This window comes from Tenrec ecaudatus, chromosome 2, assembly GCF_050624435.1.
Source record: "Tenrec ecaudatus isolate mTenEca1 chromosome 2, mTenEca1.hap1, whole genome shotgun sequence".
Lineage (NCBI taxonomy): Eukaryota > Metazoa > Chordata > Mammalia > Afrosoricida > Tenrecidae > Tenrec > Tenrec ecaudatus.
The window spans coordinates 293,056,336-293,073,532 of record NC_134531.1 but is presented as its reverse complement, the minus strand read 5'-3'; positions in this window follow the sequence as shown (position 1 = coordinate 293,073,532).

The following is a 17,197-nucleotide window of genomic DNA, read 5'->3' as shown; positions in this document are numbered from 1 at the left end:
GTGTTCACGTCACAGAAGCACTTTGTATTCCAAGTGTAAAGTTCCAGGTTTCACAGTCTCAAAAGAGCACATGCTATTTCTAGAAAGCGTGCCTCCTTCCCATCCATGCCCCTTCACATCAAAGTTGTCCTTGTTTTTGAACTTCTGATACCTCTTCCTGTTGATACTTCATGATCACACAGGCTGGTGTGCTTCTTCCATGTGGCCTTTCTTCCTTCCCTGCTGCATGGCTCCTTGTTTAACTACAAGCACTTTTTAAATTTTTGTTATTTTTAACTACAAGCCTTTAAGATGCTAGATTAAGGTGACCAGACGCCCTGCTTTGGGCTGGACAGTCCCGATTTTTAACAATTTGCCCCACGTCCCGCGGTGCTTTTTAAAAAGTCCCGATTTTTGGAAAGAATGCACGACAAGCTAGGGAAAGGGGGGAGAACGGGGAGGGGAATCTACATAATACATAACGCCATTCAAACGGCTGCTGATTTGTTGCCCATAGATGTGGCAAATATTGTTATTAAAATATATTCTTATTTCTATATATACACTGTGTGCGTTGAAATGCTTAAAGAATTTTGTGAAACTGCGTTAGTCGAATATCAGAAAATACTTGGATACAGTAAAACGCGCTGGTTAGCTCTTTTGCCAGCTGTTGAAAGAATTTTGAAACTATACGATCCTTTGAAATTCTACTTTCTATCACAGGATAAATGTCCTAGAATTTTAGAAGAGTTTTTTGAAAAAGAATCTTCAAAAATTTGGCTAGCGTTTGTACACAATCAAGCAGCTTTTTCAAATGCTATAAGACTTACTGAAGGTGACAGAATTTCAGTGATCAAAGTAACAAATGAAGTTAATAATTTAAAATTTCAGTGTCAAGAGCGGTTACAAAATAAATTTCTTCTGTTAACTATCTGTAACAGTATAAGCCCAATATAGTATAAGTCAGCTAGAAGGACAAGGTGCAATAAATCGTGCAGATATAATGAATCATGTTAAAAAGTTCTATAGTAACTGCATAGATTATTTAGAAGAGTGGAAGGTATATTACAATATTGAACATTTTCATTGGGTTGCATTAAAAGAAGAACTTAATTGGAATGATGTGCAAAAATCATTCGATCATATTACTCAAAATTTCCCATATAGTAATATTTCTGAAAATGATCTTTTTAATGAGGTATAACTATTAAATATATATATATTGATAAGGAAAATGTTAAATCTTGGGCATCAGCAAATCACAATAGGGAACAAATGGTTAGAAATATTTCATCATTTTGAAACAAACCATGTTCCATACAACAATGCACTAAAAATTGTGGAATAAGTGCTTTCCTTACCAGGAACTAATGCTGCGACTGAACGCGTTTTTCATCTGCTTCCTTGTTGCATTTAGATAGATAGATAGATAGATAGATAGATAGATAGATAGATAGATAGATAGATAGATATAAGAAGGGGTAACCTAAACAAACTGGGATTGCGCTGGGCGGAGGGGAGCTTTTGTAGTCTGCATTTTTCCGTTAGGCAAGCATCGAGCAACTTGCTCTGAGTTAGTGCACCTAATGGCATCTCCTGGGAAGATTCTCTCTGGTTACAGCGACTTTTTTCATAAAAGCAGTTTCACTGGAACCTCATTTTTTGTGATGGCCAGGAGAACTGGGTGTGGCTGATGAGGAGACGGAGATTTAAGCTAGTTCTCATCGTTGAGTATTTTCATTCCCAGCTATGATTAAAGTAATTTTATTTTAAAAGAGATTATATCCAGTTGTTGAGCCACAAGTGAATGAAGATGTCAGAAAATCATATCTGAAACCCAAAGTAATCATCCTGCCAAGAGATATGTTTTATGTTGGCACGCTCAACAATTGAACTAAAGGATATGGCTTAGGAGATGTTTATGTAGCAGATCTGGTATGAGAAACACAACAAAAAAGCAGTGTGTACAGCATTCCCCACAGGCTATAAGACCACTAGTCCTTTAAGAATGATTAATAATGTTAATGAGTATTTAGCATTCTTGGAAGTAGAGCTTAATTGACTACATAGTCCTCGGGGACTAAGAACAATGTAAGAATAGAGTTCTGGCTTTACTTGAGTCAATTTTTGAAGCCAAGAAGATTAAACAAGAGTAGGCGTGTGTGTATGTGTGTAGACATTATTTGAATAGTGTTCTATTTTAAAAGCCAAGAACCATGGGGCACAATGGGATTAAGGGGTGAATAATATTGATTGCATTGAGTGTGCACTATTGCTTCAAGTATTTTGTATTTGCTTATAGGCTTAAATTTTGGTGCAGAAAAAGTCAAACTCAAACTCTGTGCTATAGAGTAGATTCCAACTCGTAGAGACCCTATACTAAAGGGCAGAGTAGAACTGCCCTGTTTGTTTCCAAGACTGAAACTCTCTATGAGGAGAAAGTCTCATCTTTCTCCCTTGGAGGGGCTGGTGGTTTCAAACTGCTGACTTTGTGGTTAGGGGCCCAGTGCATAACCCACTACCCCAAGGCTTCTACAGAGAAATTGTACAATCCTTAATCTTCAGGTAGTACATAAAAAGAACAACAACAAACTCAGTGCTATCAAGTCAATGGTGACCCATGGCAAAGCTCTGTGGGTGTGTTTCCAAGACTGTAACTGGTTATAAGAGTAGAAAGCCCAATCTTTCTCCCTCAGAGCTGCTGGCCATGCAGACTGTAGCTAATACATAACCACTACACCCTAGAACCACTTGCCAGTAGGGGATGCTCCTGACAAGGATTTTTTTTTTAACCATGGACAAACACAGGCAATCTTGGTTCCCCAGGGGCTGCCAACCACAAGGTCAGCATTTTGAAGCCACTGGCAGTGACAAGGGAGAAGGAGGTGGCTTTCTACTCCCTTAAAGATTTACAGTCTCTGAGGGAGGGGACGAGGGATTCGAGCTGATTCCAAGGGCTCAAGTAGAAAGAAAATGTTTTGAAAATGATGGTGGCAACAAATGTACAAATGTGATTGACACAATGGATGTATGTACAGATTGTGATAAGAGCTGTAAGAGCCCCCAATAAAATGATTTTTAAAAAAAGAAAAGGATTTACACTCTTAAAAAAGGGGGATTTACACTCTGAGAAACCTGTAGGGGGCAGTTCTACTCTGCCCTATAGGGCCTAATGAGTTAGAATTGACTCGATGGCCGTGAAAGAAAGAAAATCACTTGGAGAAAATAATACTTTGCAGAATGATTGACAGGAAAATAACCCCAGGTGAGCGTTCTAAAAAGAAAAAAATTCTAATTCTGTAGATGCATTATCAAAATTATCAGTGCAGAGGTAATCGGACACATGCCTCTTTTGTAGACTGCTCTAAGGAACAAGAATTACAGATATTAAGATCTTGGTTGAATAGTGAGAAACATGACAGTACAATCACCTAGAGGAACAGTCTTATTGAAAAACAAATTATACTCGCTGAGAGTAAATTTAAATTACAGCAAATTGCAGGAACTACAATAAGCATTAAGGAAACAGGAGCCACAGCATTACACTCTTCTGTGAGGAAGAGTGTCACTATTTGCTCTGTCCGGGGGAGGAGATGAGAGTAGAGCAAGGTGGGTGGAGTGGACAGCTGCAATTGATGCCTAGAAGTGGGTGAGAACTTTTCCAGTGCCCATTGACTGCTCAGCAGGAGCAGGGATTTCCAGCTAAGGAACATCAGGTAATGAGCAGTCATGAGCTTCTAATTAAGACATTGGTAGTCCTAGTGAAGCAGTGGGTTGCATGCTGAGGTGCCAAGTACAAGGCTAGTAGTGTGCCACCACCAGGGGCAAAGATAAGGCTTTCTACAGCTTTTTACAATTCAGAAACCCATAGGAACAGATCTACTCTGTCCTATATGGTGCCTATGAGTCAGAATTGACTAAATAGCAGTGAGAGGAAGGGAAGGAGTTTTGATCTTGGGACATTAAATTTCTTTTTATTGTGGTAATATATATATTTATGTATTGCTATATATAATACATTTACTATTTTAACTAGTTTTAAATATACATTTCCATAACTGTAACTTCATTGACTGTTGTATAATCAACATTACTATCCACCTCCAAATGCTTTCCCTTACTCCACACAGTCTTTCAACTGATTTTCCTTACTCCATAATCTCTTGTCAATTTGAGACTCGAGTGAAGGGGTGGAGTCAAGCCTGTCAATCAGGATGCAGCTTGATGATCTCATTTAGAGGCGCTAAGGAGATAAATAGCTCACTGGAGGAGGGACACAGGCTCACTACTTGTGAGACTTGCTTGCTGACAAGACACACAGAGCTACGCTGGAGCCCTGGAGCTGAAGAAACCATGTGGAGACCCTTGCCAGTGCCGAGATGCCTCTACTGCCACTGGATCCACAGAACTTCCCACAAACTAGCCTGTGATCTTCCTGCATTTGGCATCATTGCATGTGTTTCATGAGTCTAAAGAGGAACTTATAGATTGGTATCAGACATATGGGCTAATATCAGACTTATGGACTTGATCTGGACTGGGCTGGGATGTTTTCTCAATATTCAATTGCTCTTGTATATAAAGTTCTTTCTTATTGAGTGTCTATGAATTTGTTTCTCATGTCTACCCAGACTAACACACCACACAAACTCAGAATCTCTTAAGCAATATCTCCCTATTTCTCCCTCCCTTCAAACCCTGGTAGTCACTAGTAGACTTTGATTTCTATATATTTAGCCATTCTTAATATTTCATGTAAATAGGATCATACAATACTGGTTTGGTACTAAATTTCATTCTATGTAACGTGTTCAAAATTCATCCATGTGATAAGTATGTATCAGACATTCATTTACTTTTATACACATTAATATTATATTATACACACATATTACTTTGCTTCTCCATTCATCAGTTGATGGACACTTGAGGTTAAAGAGGTTTTCAAGCAGAAGAGTTACCGTATATACTCGAGTATAAGCTGACCCAAATATTAGTTGGGGCACCTAATTTTACTACAAAAAATGTGTTGAAAAACTTGACTTATACCTGAGTATATACAGTAAATGAGGGGGGTGGGGGGACTTGAAATTACTTGATAGTCAGGACATATCGGTGGGAATTACTAGGAAAGGTGGAACAAAATGCTCTCTCAGTCCTTTGACGATTTTCCTAACTTTTTGTATTATGCTAGTGTGGTTTCTTCTTCCTTTTTTCCCATCTACTGTCCGAGGCAAAATCACCGCAAGATTATAATAGTGGGCAAAAACTGAGTTTCATTTGGCATATACATCAGAGAAATGGGAAATGGCCAGACACACAATCAAGGCTATGTCTGATAAATCCAAAAACCATACAAGAGTTGTTCTTTTTATGGAGTTGTTGTTGTTATTGTTGGTATGTGCCATTGAGTCATCTCTGACTCATTGTGAACCTGTGCACAGCGGAAGGAAACATCCTCCCAATTGTTCCTCATGCAGCCACTGTGTCAATCCATCTCATAGCGGACCTTTTTTTTCAATGCCCCTCGACTTTACCAAACATGGTATCTTTCTCCAGGAACCAGTCTCTCCTGACAATATGTCCAAAGTATGTCAAACAAAGTCTTGCCTTCCGTGCTTCTAAGGAGCAATGTGACTTTACTTCTTCCAATAGATCTGTTTGTCATTTTTAGCACTTCATGGTACTTTCAATATTCTTCTCCAGCACCACAATTCAAATGTGCCAATATTCCATTAGTTTATTGACTTCCTTATTCAATGTCCAATTTTCACATGCGCATGATATAATGGAGAATACTATGACTGGAGTCAGGGGCACCATAGGCCGCAAAGTAACATCCTTACTCTTCAACACTCTAAAGAGGTCTTGTTCAATGCAATACGTCTTTTGATCTCTTGACTGGTGCTTCCAGTAGCACTGATTGTGGATCCAAGTAAGACAAAATCCTTGACAGCTTCAATTTTTTCTCCATTCGTCATAACGTTACCTATTTGTCTAGGTGTGAGGGTTTTGATCTCTCTTACATTGAGTTGCAATCCATACTGAAAACTATAATTTTTTATTTTCATTACCCAACACTTTAATTTCTCCTCAGTTTCCTCAATCAAGATTGTGTCATTGCAAATCCAAGTTGTTCATAATCTTCCAATCCTGATGCCACACTCTTCTTCATATATTCCTGATTCTCCGATTCTTTGCTCAGCACACAGATTGAACAAGTATGATGAGAGAGCTCATCCCTGACACAAATTTTTCTTGATTTTAAACCGCACAGTACTATTTCCTTGTTCTGTCCACACAACTGCCTCTTGATCCATGTAAAAGTTCAATTCTGAATGACCACAATGAAATGTTCCAAAATTCCCATTCTTCTCAAGCGCATCCACAGTTTATTACGGTCCTTACTATCAAATAACTTTGCATAGTCAATGAAACAGAAGCAAACATCTTTCTGGGGGAAAAAAGTCTTTCTGGTATTTTCTGTTTGAGCCAAGATTCATCTGATATCAGCAATTATATCCCTTATTATATGCCTGTGTGGGACCTGCCTTCCCACACAGATGGGTCCAAGGGGTGATTGTATAATTTGAAGGTAAATTAAAGAAAAATCAAACAGGAAGTGCAAGGCCTCACTTCTTCCTATGGAGACCTGAACCAGAGAGAGTAATATATTCTCTCACAGATTTATAGCATCTCGGAATGCAAGCCATGGTAAACACACATGTAACAGGAAGGAGTTGTATTAGCATAGGATCCAAATTGGTGGTGAGGGGGGAGTGGCAGGCCTGGTAGGGAATGATCAAGGGTAAGGTTACGTAAAGAAGAGGTATAGCTGTAACCCAGGTTGGGACGGATCATGATAGAGGGGTAGGAGGAAAGTCAAGGGAAATAGAGGAAAGAGCTAGGAGGTAAAGGGCATTTATAGAGGTCTATACAAAGACATGTACATGCAAATATATATATATATATATATATATATATATATATATATATATATATATATATATATATATATATATATATATATGAGGATGGGGAAATAGATCTATGTGTCTATATTTATAGGTTTCATATTAAGGTGGCGGAAGGACCTTGGGTCTCTACTCAAGCACTCCCTCAATGCATGAATACTTTCTTCTATTAAATTGGCATTCAATGATGCTCACCCTCCTGACACAACTGCTGAAGCCAAGGTGGGTGAACAAGTAAATGTGGTGAAGAAAGCTGATGGTGCCCGGCTATCAAAAGAGATAGTGTCTGGGGTCTTAAAGACTTGAAGATAAACAAGCGGCCATCTAGCTCAGAAGCAACAAAGCCCACATGGAAGAACATACCAGCCTGTGTGATCGAGTAGTCCCAACGGGATCAGTTATCAAGCATCAAAGAACAAAAAAATCATATAATTGGGTGCACACATCCATGATATAATCGCCAAGGACAAATGGGTGCATAAGCAAATGTGGCAAAGAAAGCTGATGGTTCCTGGCTATCAAAAGAGATCGTGTCTGGGGTCTTAAAGGCTTGAAGGTGAACAATGGGCCATCTAGGTCAGAAGCAACAAAGCCCACATGGAAGAAGCACACCAGTCTGTGTGATCACGAGTTGCCAAAGGGATCAGGTATAAGGCATCATCAAAAAAAAATCTTACCATAGTGAATAAAGGGGGAAGTGCAGAGTGGAGACCCAAAGCCCATTTGTTGGCCACTGGAGATCTCCTCACAGAGGGGTCTAGGGGAGGAGATGAGTCAGTCAGGGTGCGATGTAGCACCGATGAAGAATACAGCTTTCCCCCAGATCCTAAATGCTTCCTCCCCCACCAACTACCATGATCCGAATTCTACCTTGCAAATCTGGATAGAGCAGAGGTTGTACACGGGTGCATATAGGAGCTGGAGGCACAGGGAATCCAGGGTGGATGATACCTTCAGGATCAGGAGTATGAGGGGTGATACTGGGAGAGTAGAGGGTGAGTGGGTTGGAAAGGGCAAACCAATTACAAGGATCTACATGTGACCTCCTCCCTGGGGGATAGACAACAGAAAAGGGGGTGAAGGGAGATGCCGGATAGGCAAGATAGGACAAAATAATAATCTATAAATTATCAAGGGCCCATGAGGGAAGGGGGAGGGGGGAGGGAGGGGGTAAAAAAAGAGGACCTGATGCAAAGGGCTTAAGTGGAGAGCAAATGCTTTGAGAATGATTGGGGCAGGGAATGTGCGGATGTGCTTTATACAATTGATGTATGTATATGTCTGGATTGTGATAAGAGTTGTAGGAGCCCCTATTAAAATGTTTAAAAATAAAGGGGGGTTGTATTAGAAGCATACACATTATAGGAGGGGGACAAGGTAGAGGTATACATGCAACAGGTAGTGGAGGTCCTAGAGGCATACATGGGACAAGAGGTACATATGTAACAAGATGGGCAAGTTCTAGAGTCAAAATGGTGGCCTACATCAGAAGACTAAACATTCATATTGATGTAAATGTGGAGGGTTGGAGTGGAGACCCAAAGCCCATCTGTAGACAATTGGACATTCCCTCAAAGAAGGGTCACAAGGAAGGGACGAGCCCGACAGGGTGCAGGATAGCACCAATGAAACATACAATATTCCTCTAGTTCTTTAGTGCTTCCTCCTACCACTATCATGGCCCCATTTCTACCTTACAAATCCGGTTAGACCGGAGCATGTACACTGGTACAGATAAGAGCTCTCCACATGGAATCCAGGACAGTTTTCCACCCCCCCTGCCCCCCAGGAACAATAATGGGAGTAGTAATGCCATAAGCATAGCCAGAAGGTGGTGGGAGAAGGGGAGAGAGAGTGAACCAATCACAATGATCGAGGTATAAACCCTCACCCTCCCACCCCTGAAGGGGGCAAACAACAGTAACATGGGTGAAGGGAGACAGCAAATGGTATAAGATATGAAAATAATAATTTATAATTTATCAAGGAGCCAGGAGAGTAAAGGGGTCGGGGAGGGAGGGAAAAAAGAGAAGCTGATACCAAGGGCTCAAGTAGAAAGAAAATGTTTTTAAAATTATGATGGTAGCCTATGTACAAATGTGCTTGACAAGATTAATGTATGATTATTATAAGAGCTGTAAGAGCCCCTAATGAATGATTTTTTAATTTAAAAAGACTACCAATTTGTATCCTCAGAACTTAACCTGGTATTTAAATAAGCCAGATATAAAGTGCTTAGATAATAGTCTATTAAATATACACACACACACACATACATATATATGGCGGCCTAACTTTGGTCATCTCTGAGCTGGCTTGACATTGGGTGTCCCTGAGCTCTTCTCCAGGGGAACATCTATGATCCTTATCAAAGGCCAGTGGTGGTACTTAGGGTGGGACAGGCAAGAGGTTCTTAGTGCTCTTGATGGCAGACAACCTTCAGACAAGTAGCCTTAAAGCAGTAAACCTTCAAGAGTATAGCAAGCTCTGGCTAACTATATCTTTTTTATTTCCCCCTCCTTTTTAGTTGGCTACCATATGGTAACAGGGCACTAACCTACCCAAGGGGAGGGTATTGTTTATATCTCCACAGGGAAAGAGGGACCAGACTTCAACTGTGTGCTCCGAGATGTGAATGCAACACACTGGCATGAAGCAAGGAACCAACACCTAGGTTTGAGGGACTGGTCCCAATCCAAATTATATGGACAGCCCCTTCCCCCCGAAGAATTTGTTACAGAGGACAGCAATGGAGCCACAGCTCAGGGAGAGGGACATGTCTAATCAGAGCACACAGGAGCAAATGAAGGGGGAGGAAGAGAGATTGTGGAGCACCTCCTGGCCCACCAAGCCCTGAGGATGATATGCCTGCTCAGAGCAGCCAATGCACAGAGAGGACCAGGGCATGGCACCCCATCACACTAGACAGGAAAACACTCTTAAAGGCCAACAAATAGACCATGAACTATTTATAAGCTTTTCTTTTTTATTGTTGTTCTTTGTTGTTGTTTTGTTTTCTTTTGTTGGTTTGTTTTGCTCTGTCTTGTTTTTTGTGCATATTATTATCTCTACAGGCCTATCTAGATAAGAGAGGTGGGATAAACAATCTGTAGGAGAAAACAAAGGGACCTATGGTTCCCGAGGGACATGGGAAAGTGGTAAGCAGGAGAAAGGAAGTGGGTGTTAGCAAACCCAGAGACAAGGGAACAACAGGTGATCTAAAATCTATGGTGAGGAGGGTAAAGGAGGTCTGGTAGGGCTTTGTCAAGGACAATGTAACTGAGAGAAATTACTGAAACCCAAGCGAAGGCTGAACATGACAGTGGGACAAGAGGAAAGTAAAAGGAAATAGAAAAAAGAACTAGGAGGCAAAGAGCATTTATAGAGGTCTAAATACAGGAATGTATATATGTAAATACATTTATATATGATGTTGGGGAAATATATCTATGTGCATATATTTATAGGTTTAGTATCAAAGTAGCAGGTGAACATTGGGCCTCTACTCAAGTACTCCCTCAATGCAAGAACACTTTGTTCTAGTACACTGGCATTCCATGATGCTCACCTTCCTGACATGATTGCTGAAGACAAAAATGGGTGTATAGCAAATGTGGTGAAGAGAGCTGATGGTGCCATGCTATCAAAAGATAAAGGGTCTGGAGTATTAAAGCCTTGAAGATAAACAAGCAGCCATATAGCTGAGAAGCAACAAAGCCCACATGGAAGAGGCACACCAGCCTGTGTGATCGTGAGGTGTCAATGGGATCAGGTATCAGACATCAAAGAACAAAAATCATATCATTGTGAATGAGGGGGAGTGGGGAATGGAGACCCAAAGCCCATCTGTAGGCAACTGGACATCCCCTTACAGAAGGGTCTCGGGGAGGAGACAAGCCAGTCAGGGTGCAGTATAGCAATGATGAAACATATAACTTTCCGCTACTTCTTAAATGCTTCCTCCCCCCTCACTATCACGATCCCAATCCTACCTTACAAATCCGGCTAGACCAAAGGATGTACACTGGTACAAATAAGAACTGGAAACACAGGGAATCCAGGACAGATAAACCCCTCAGGACCAATAATGAGAGTATCAATACCAGGAGGTGAAGGGGAAGGTGGGGTAGAAAGTGGGAACCAATCACAAGGATCTACATATAACCCCCTCCCTGGGGGATGGACAACAGAAAAGTGGGTGAAGGGAGATGTCAAACAGTGCAAAGCATAACAAAATAATAATAATTTATAAATTATCAAGGATTCGTGAGGGAGAGTGGGTAGGGAGGGAGGGGGGAAATGAGTTGATACCAAGGGCTCAAGTAGAAAGTAAATATTTCGTGAATGATGATGGCAACAAAAGTACACATGTGCTTGGCACAATGGATGGATGGATGGTGATAAGAGTTGTAGGAGCCCCAAATAAATTGATTTTTAAAAGAAAAAAAGTATAGTAAGCAACCATGTCCTTGTAAGCAGCACCTTAAAATTGGCATTTTAAGGGAGGGACAGTGTGGGAAACAACGTTTACTTAGGGAAAAGTGACTGGGATTATCTCTTATTCACAGTGAGAAGGCCTCCCTCCATTCAGAAACCTGGCCCCCCAGGCTTCTTAAACCTGAAAATAAACAATTTGTCTGCATATGCTCTCTTTCTGGTTCTCAGTTTCTCACATATAGCCTCTTCTGAATCCTGCCTGAACTTCTGGCAATTCCCTATCAGAAGAGTTGGAAGTGGTTGGGGAGTTTTACAACAGGTGAGATAAATCTAAACAGTAACTACCACAAAGCCTTTGTCAAAAGCTTTATGATAAAGACAGTCAGTAGTATTTTATTTTTTAATAAATCATTTTATTGGGGCTCATACAACTCTTATCACAATCCATACATACATCAATTGAGTAAAGCACCCTTATACATTCGTTGCCCTCATCATTCTCAAAATTTACCTTCTTACTTGGGTTCCTGGAATCAGCTCATTTTCCATTTTCCCTCCCCCCCTCCCACTCCCCTCTCCAGTAGTGTTTTTTAAAATGATATATTTTGAGATATTTATTTCTAATTAGAAATAAATGGAATTTTCTCAGTCAGTAGTCTTTTGTTGATCCTGGAGACTAAATCTAGGGAGGACAAGGGGACAGCTCTCTCCTAACTGCATCTTGAAGGGAACTTCCTTAGGAAAGTGAACATGGGGCAATCAAGATAGCATTTGGACTAATTTCATTGTTCAGGATGAAACCAGGGCTGAACGAAAATTCTTTTACTGAGGACCCGAACTATGTGTTCCTGTTCGTAATTGTCATAGCTTCAGTTCCAGCACAGGATGACCGCATCTAACAGAACAAAACACTACCCACTCTCCATTGTCATGGTCACTGGCATGTTGAGGTCATTGTTCCGGCCATCGCATTAGTCTATCTCAACGAGAGTTTCTCTTGCCTCTGGTGTTCCTCCACATTACCAAACATGATGTCCCTGTTGGTGACTGCTCCAAAATTAGATAGGCAAAGTCTCTGACCGTATTCGGTGATCCATAGGGTATCATTTTGTAATAGTCAGAAGTAGGTTGTTACGACTTTACTTCCTAGTATGTTCTAATCTAGAGGCTTTGCTGAAACCTGTTCACCATAAAAGACTTTTAACCAGCAAAAGAGTGAGAACGGACCATGGTTCTGCCAATGGGTAGGAAAGGGAGAAGCTTAGGATTGCAAAGAAATCAGGCACACATGAGACACCAATGGAGACCATCCAAAGCTGAGCATGCTCAGACCCATGTCACCGAAGCCCAGGTGGAAATCAATCTGGGCACACCCACATTAAGGACCAGCAATATTATAACACTCCTGCACCTAAACGCAGCCACTAAGATTGGCCAATACCTTCAATCAAGCCCCTCCCCTCCCAGCCAAGTAGGGATAGGAGGGATAAATAGACTGAGGGCAAGCAGCACCTCTCTCTCAGGTCAGAAGCCAAGATCTCTCCCATGTGCATAGCATGCACTCACCTTTGTGATCTCTTGGGGCTCACACCCTCTCTCTCTTCTTTCTGTTTGGGGACTCACGCTGGGTCCTGTGGACTCCACTTTCAGGCCATTTTCATCATGGTCTTTCATGCTCCCCTGAAGTGGCCAGTTTTAGTCATGACTTTCCCATGACCCCTGCCATGCGGCCTTGCACACTTCCCAGGGATCATGCATGCTACCTGAGATTGTATTACCCCAAACTTGCCTTTCCCTCACAAAAGTTACTTGAATTTACAAAAGTGCTTCTTCCACATGAATTCTTTCACCGAGGTAAGCCATCCTAGAAACCTAACGTTGGGTCTCAACCTTCCTAATGCCATGACCCTTTCATACAGTTCCTCATATTAGGGTGACCCCCCCAACCATAAAATGATTTTTGTTGCTACTTCATAACTGTAATTTTGCTACTGTGATGAATCGGGCAACCCCTATAAATCCTCTATGAGAACTGCTGGGTTAGAAGAAGGCTGGTAAGTCTAAAAGGGTGAGCTTAGGTGGCTTACATGGTTATGCCCTCCCTAGCTAAAAGGTTGGTGGTTTGAACCCACCCAGAAGCATCTGGGGAAAAAAGGCTCAGTGATCTGTTTTCCAAAGGCCTCAGCTTTGCAAACTCTACGGAGGGGTTCTCCTCTGCTCTCAACTGGAATTAACTGGATGGCAATCTAACAACCACAAAGTATAAAGGACTGAAAGAAAACCAGCTTGACTGGATGCTGGCGATCAAAGAAGAAAGTGGGATGCAGAAGAGTAAGCCAAGCCCAGACCCTGCAGAGAGGGGGAGTTCACAAAGCAAAGCACGGAATGGTTTTAAGTGGCATCATGATAAGAGGCACTGATGGCACACTGGTTAAGCACTCGCTCAGCTGAGCTGACCCTTGAAAGGTTGATGGTTTGAAATCATCAGCTATTCCACCAGAAAAACATGATATAGTGTGCTTTCATAAAGACGTACAGCACGGAAAATCACATAAAAACTCAAAACCCAAACACACTGCCATTGAGTTGATCATAGCTCATAGCAACCCCATCTAGGTTTTCTAAGGCGATAAGTCTTTATGAGAGCGGACAATCTCATCTTTCTCCCCAGGAACAGATGGTGAGTTTGGGTTTGAGTCATGGACCTTGGCGCTTTGCTGTCTACTGTTTACCCAACCGCCTCCAGGGTTTCTTGGGACCTAGAGAGAGGTTTGCCCTGTAGGGTCACTGTGAGTTGGGATTGCCCTGGCAACACTGGATTTATTTTTGGTTTATGGGAGTGGAGATGGGGGAGACAATATCAGGATTGGCTTTGGAGAAGATCTTTCTGCCTTCCCTTTAAAAATTCAGGCATTGGATTGAAACAGATAGGGAACAAAAGGAGGAGCTTTGAGAATGTATGTATTATGTTCCAAACAAAAATCTTAACTGAGTAAAATGAGTTAAGCTCTTCAAAGAAAGAAAAGGCATTCTCCCCAACACATGGGTTTCAATGAGCTTTTCTAGTCACTTAGTTAGCAGTGTCTGAAGACAAACAATAATTTCATAAAAATCTTCAGTGGTGGAGGCAAACAGAGAGGACGGGTGTGCTGGTGCGACCACAAATTGACTAAATGAATATGGGAAACAAAACAAAGCACCTCAAACACATTGCCATCAAGCTAATGCTGAGTCACGGGAACCCTGGTGGTGTAATGGTCAGACATCCGTAGTTGGCAGTTTGAGCCCAGTAGTCACTCTGTGAGAGAAATATGTGTCTGTCTGCTTCGTGAAGATTGTAACTTTGGGAGCCATGAGACAGTTCTACTCTGTTCTATAGAGTCCATACGTGTCAGGATGAATAGGGGAATAGGAAGGAGATTCACTTCAAACTTCATGTATATTCTCACGACTACTATTTCAAACAATTATTTCTGACTTATTTTACTATCTGAACTTCGTCTCTCCTGGTTAATATGTTTATCAACTGCTGTGTTCGTTGTCTAAGTTTCATTAAACGAATTGCTACAGCCACCACTTGTCTGGCAGTTTGTCCTACTGTGGTGGCTTGCGTGTTTCTGGGATACTGGAAGCTAGGTCACTGGTATTTCAATTGCCAGCAGGGTCACCCACAGTGAACAGGTTTCAGTATAGCTCCCAGACTCAGAACAGACAATGCAAAAGGACTTCACACTTGGGAGGAAGAAGCCACTAAAAACTTGATGCATGTCTTCAAGGCATTTTTCAAATACTGAAAGCCTTTGCAAGGGAATCCGAATATGGTCAGAGATACTGCTGGGGGATGGGCCCCTGAGGTCGGAGGGCACTTGCAATGTGACTGCAGAGGAGACAACCGTGATGACATGAGTCAGACATCACCTGGGGGAGTGAAGCCTTCGGGGTCTTCCTTTGCTGATGGGGCACGACTCCAGGTAAAGAGAAGAACATGAGCAGCGTAGCCGAAAGTGAAAGAACTCAAGAAAATATTCAAGCCTCAAATTACAATGTTGAAAGGTTCTAGAGGCAACATATTGAAGGATGCAGGAAGCAGCAAGAGAAGATTATAAAGAATACGCGGCCACTGTACCAAGAATGAGTTGACATTCCACAATTTTGGGAGGTGGGGTATGAGCAAGAACCAATGGTACTTAAGTTGTCAAGGATTTTGTCTTATTTGGATTCACAATAAAGGCTCATGGAAGCAGCAGTCAAGAGATCAAAAGACACGTTGTGTTAGGCAAATCTGCTGTACAGTACCTCTTTAGAGTATTGAGAAGTAAGAATGCTCTTATTTTGAGGACTAAGGTGTACCTGACCCAAACCGCGATATTCCCCATTGCATTATGTGCAATGCATGTGAAAGTTGGACATTGCATAGGACCAGAGTAGAACAGATGCATTTGAATTGTCATGCTGGAAAAGAATTTCGAAAGTACCATAGACTGCTCAAAGGACAAAGCGATCTATCTCTGAAGAAGTAAGGTCAGAGTGCTCCTTAGAGGCGAGGATGGCAGCATTGCACCTGACATACTTGGATATTGTCAGGAGGGACCAGGCCCTGGAGAACGAAAGCAGAGTGTTCGGTAATGCAAAGGGGAAGCGGAAACAAGGGAAGCCCTCCATGTGGTGGGCTGGCACAGGGGCTGCGTCAGTGGGCTCAGGCAATAGGGACAACTGTGAGACTTGCGCAGGAGTGTGTAGCATTTCATTCTGCTGTGCATCAGTTCACTGTAGGTCAGTGCTGACTTGATGGAACCCAAACACAGCAATTGGTACAAATATTACACGCAAACTTTAATGTTTCACGATGCATCTATTGGCCACTCTTTTCAAAGCAATTTTCTTCAATCCATGATAAAATTGTTGTTGTTGTTGTTAGGTGCCATAGAATTGTTTCAGATTTGAACCAATAAATGGGAGTAGCAATACCAGGAGGGGAAGGGGAAGGTGAGGGGAGAAAGGGGAAACTGATCACAGTGATCTACATATAACCCCCTCCTTGGGGGACAGACAACAGAAAAGTGGGTGAAAATAATAATAATTTAGAAATTATCAAGGGTGAGGGAGGGGGAAAAATGAGGAGTCGATACCAAGGCTCAAGTAGAAAGCAAATGTTTTGAAAATGATGGTGGCAACAAATGTATAAGCGTGCTTGGCCCAATGGACGTATGTAGGGATTGTGATAAGAGCTGTACAAGTCCCCAATAAAATGATTTTAAAGAAAGAATTGTTTCTGATTCGTAGGGTCCTATGTACAGCAAAACGGAATACTGAAACCCTCATCATTGTTCCTTTGTGAGCCCATTGTAGCAGCTACTGTGTCAATCTGTCTCATGGCGGATCTTTTTCTTTTCACTGATCCTCTACCAGGTGTGATGTTTTTATCCAGAGACTGGTCCCTACTTAGAACATGTCCAGAGTACAGGACATGAAGTCTTGCCATGCTCCCTTCAAAGGAGCTTTCCAGCTATAGTTCTTTCAAGGCACATTTGTTGTTTATTCTTTCAACTGAACAATTCAACTCACTGCCATCAATAGAAACTTATAGTAGCTCTTTAGGACGGGGCAGAACTTCTCCTGTGGGTTGCTGAAGATGTAAATCTTTATAGAAGCAAAATTCTTCTCTCTCTCTCTCTCTCACAAAGAAGTTGGTGAGTTTGAACAGCTGACCTTGCAGTTAGCAGCCACACTCATAATCCATTAAGCCTTCGGGGCTCTTTATAAGGAGAGCAAAAACAAAGAAATCTGATATTGGGTAATGGAAGTCA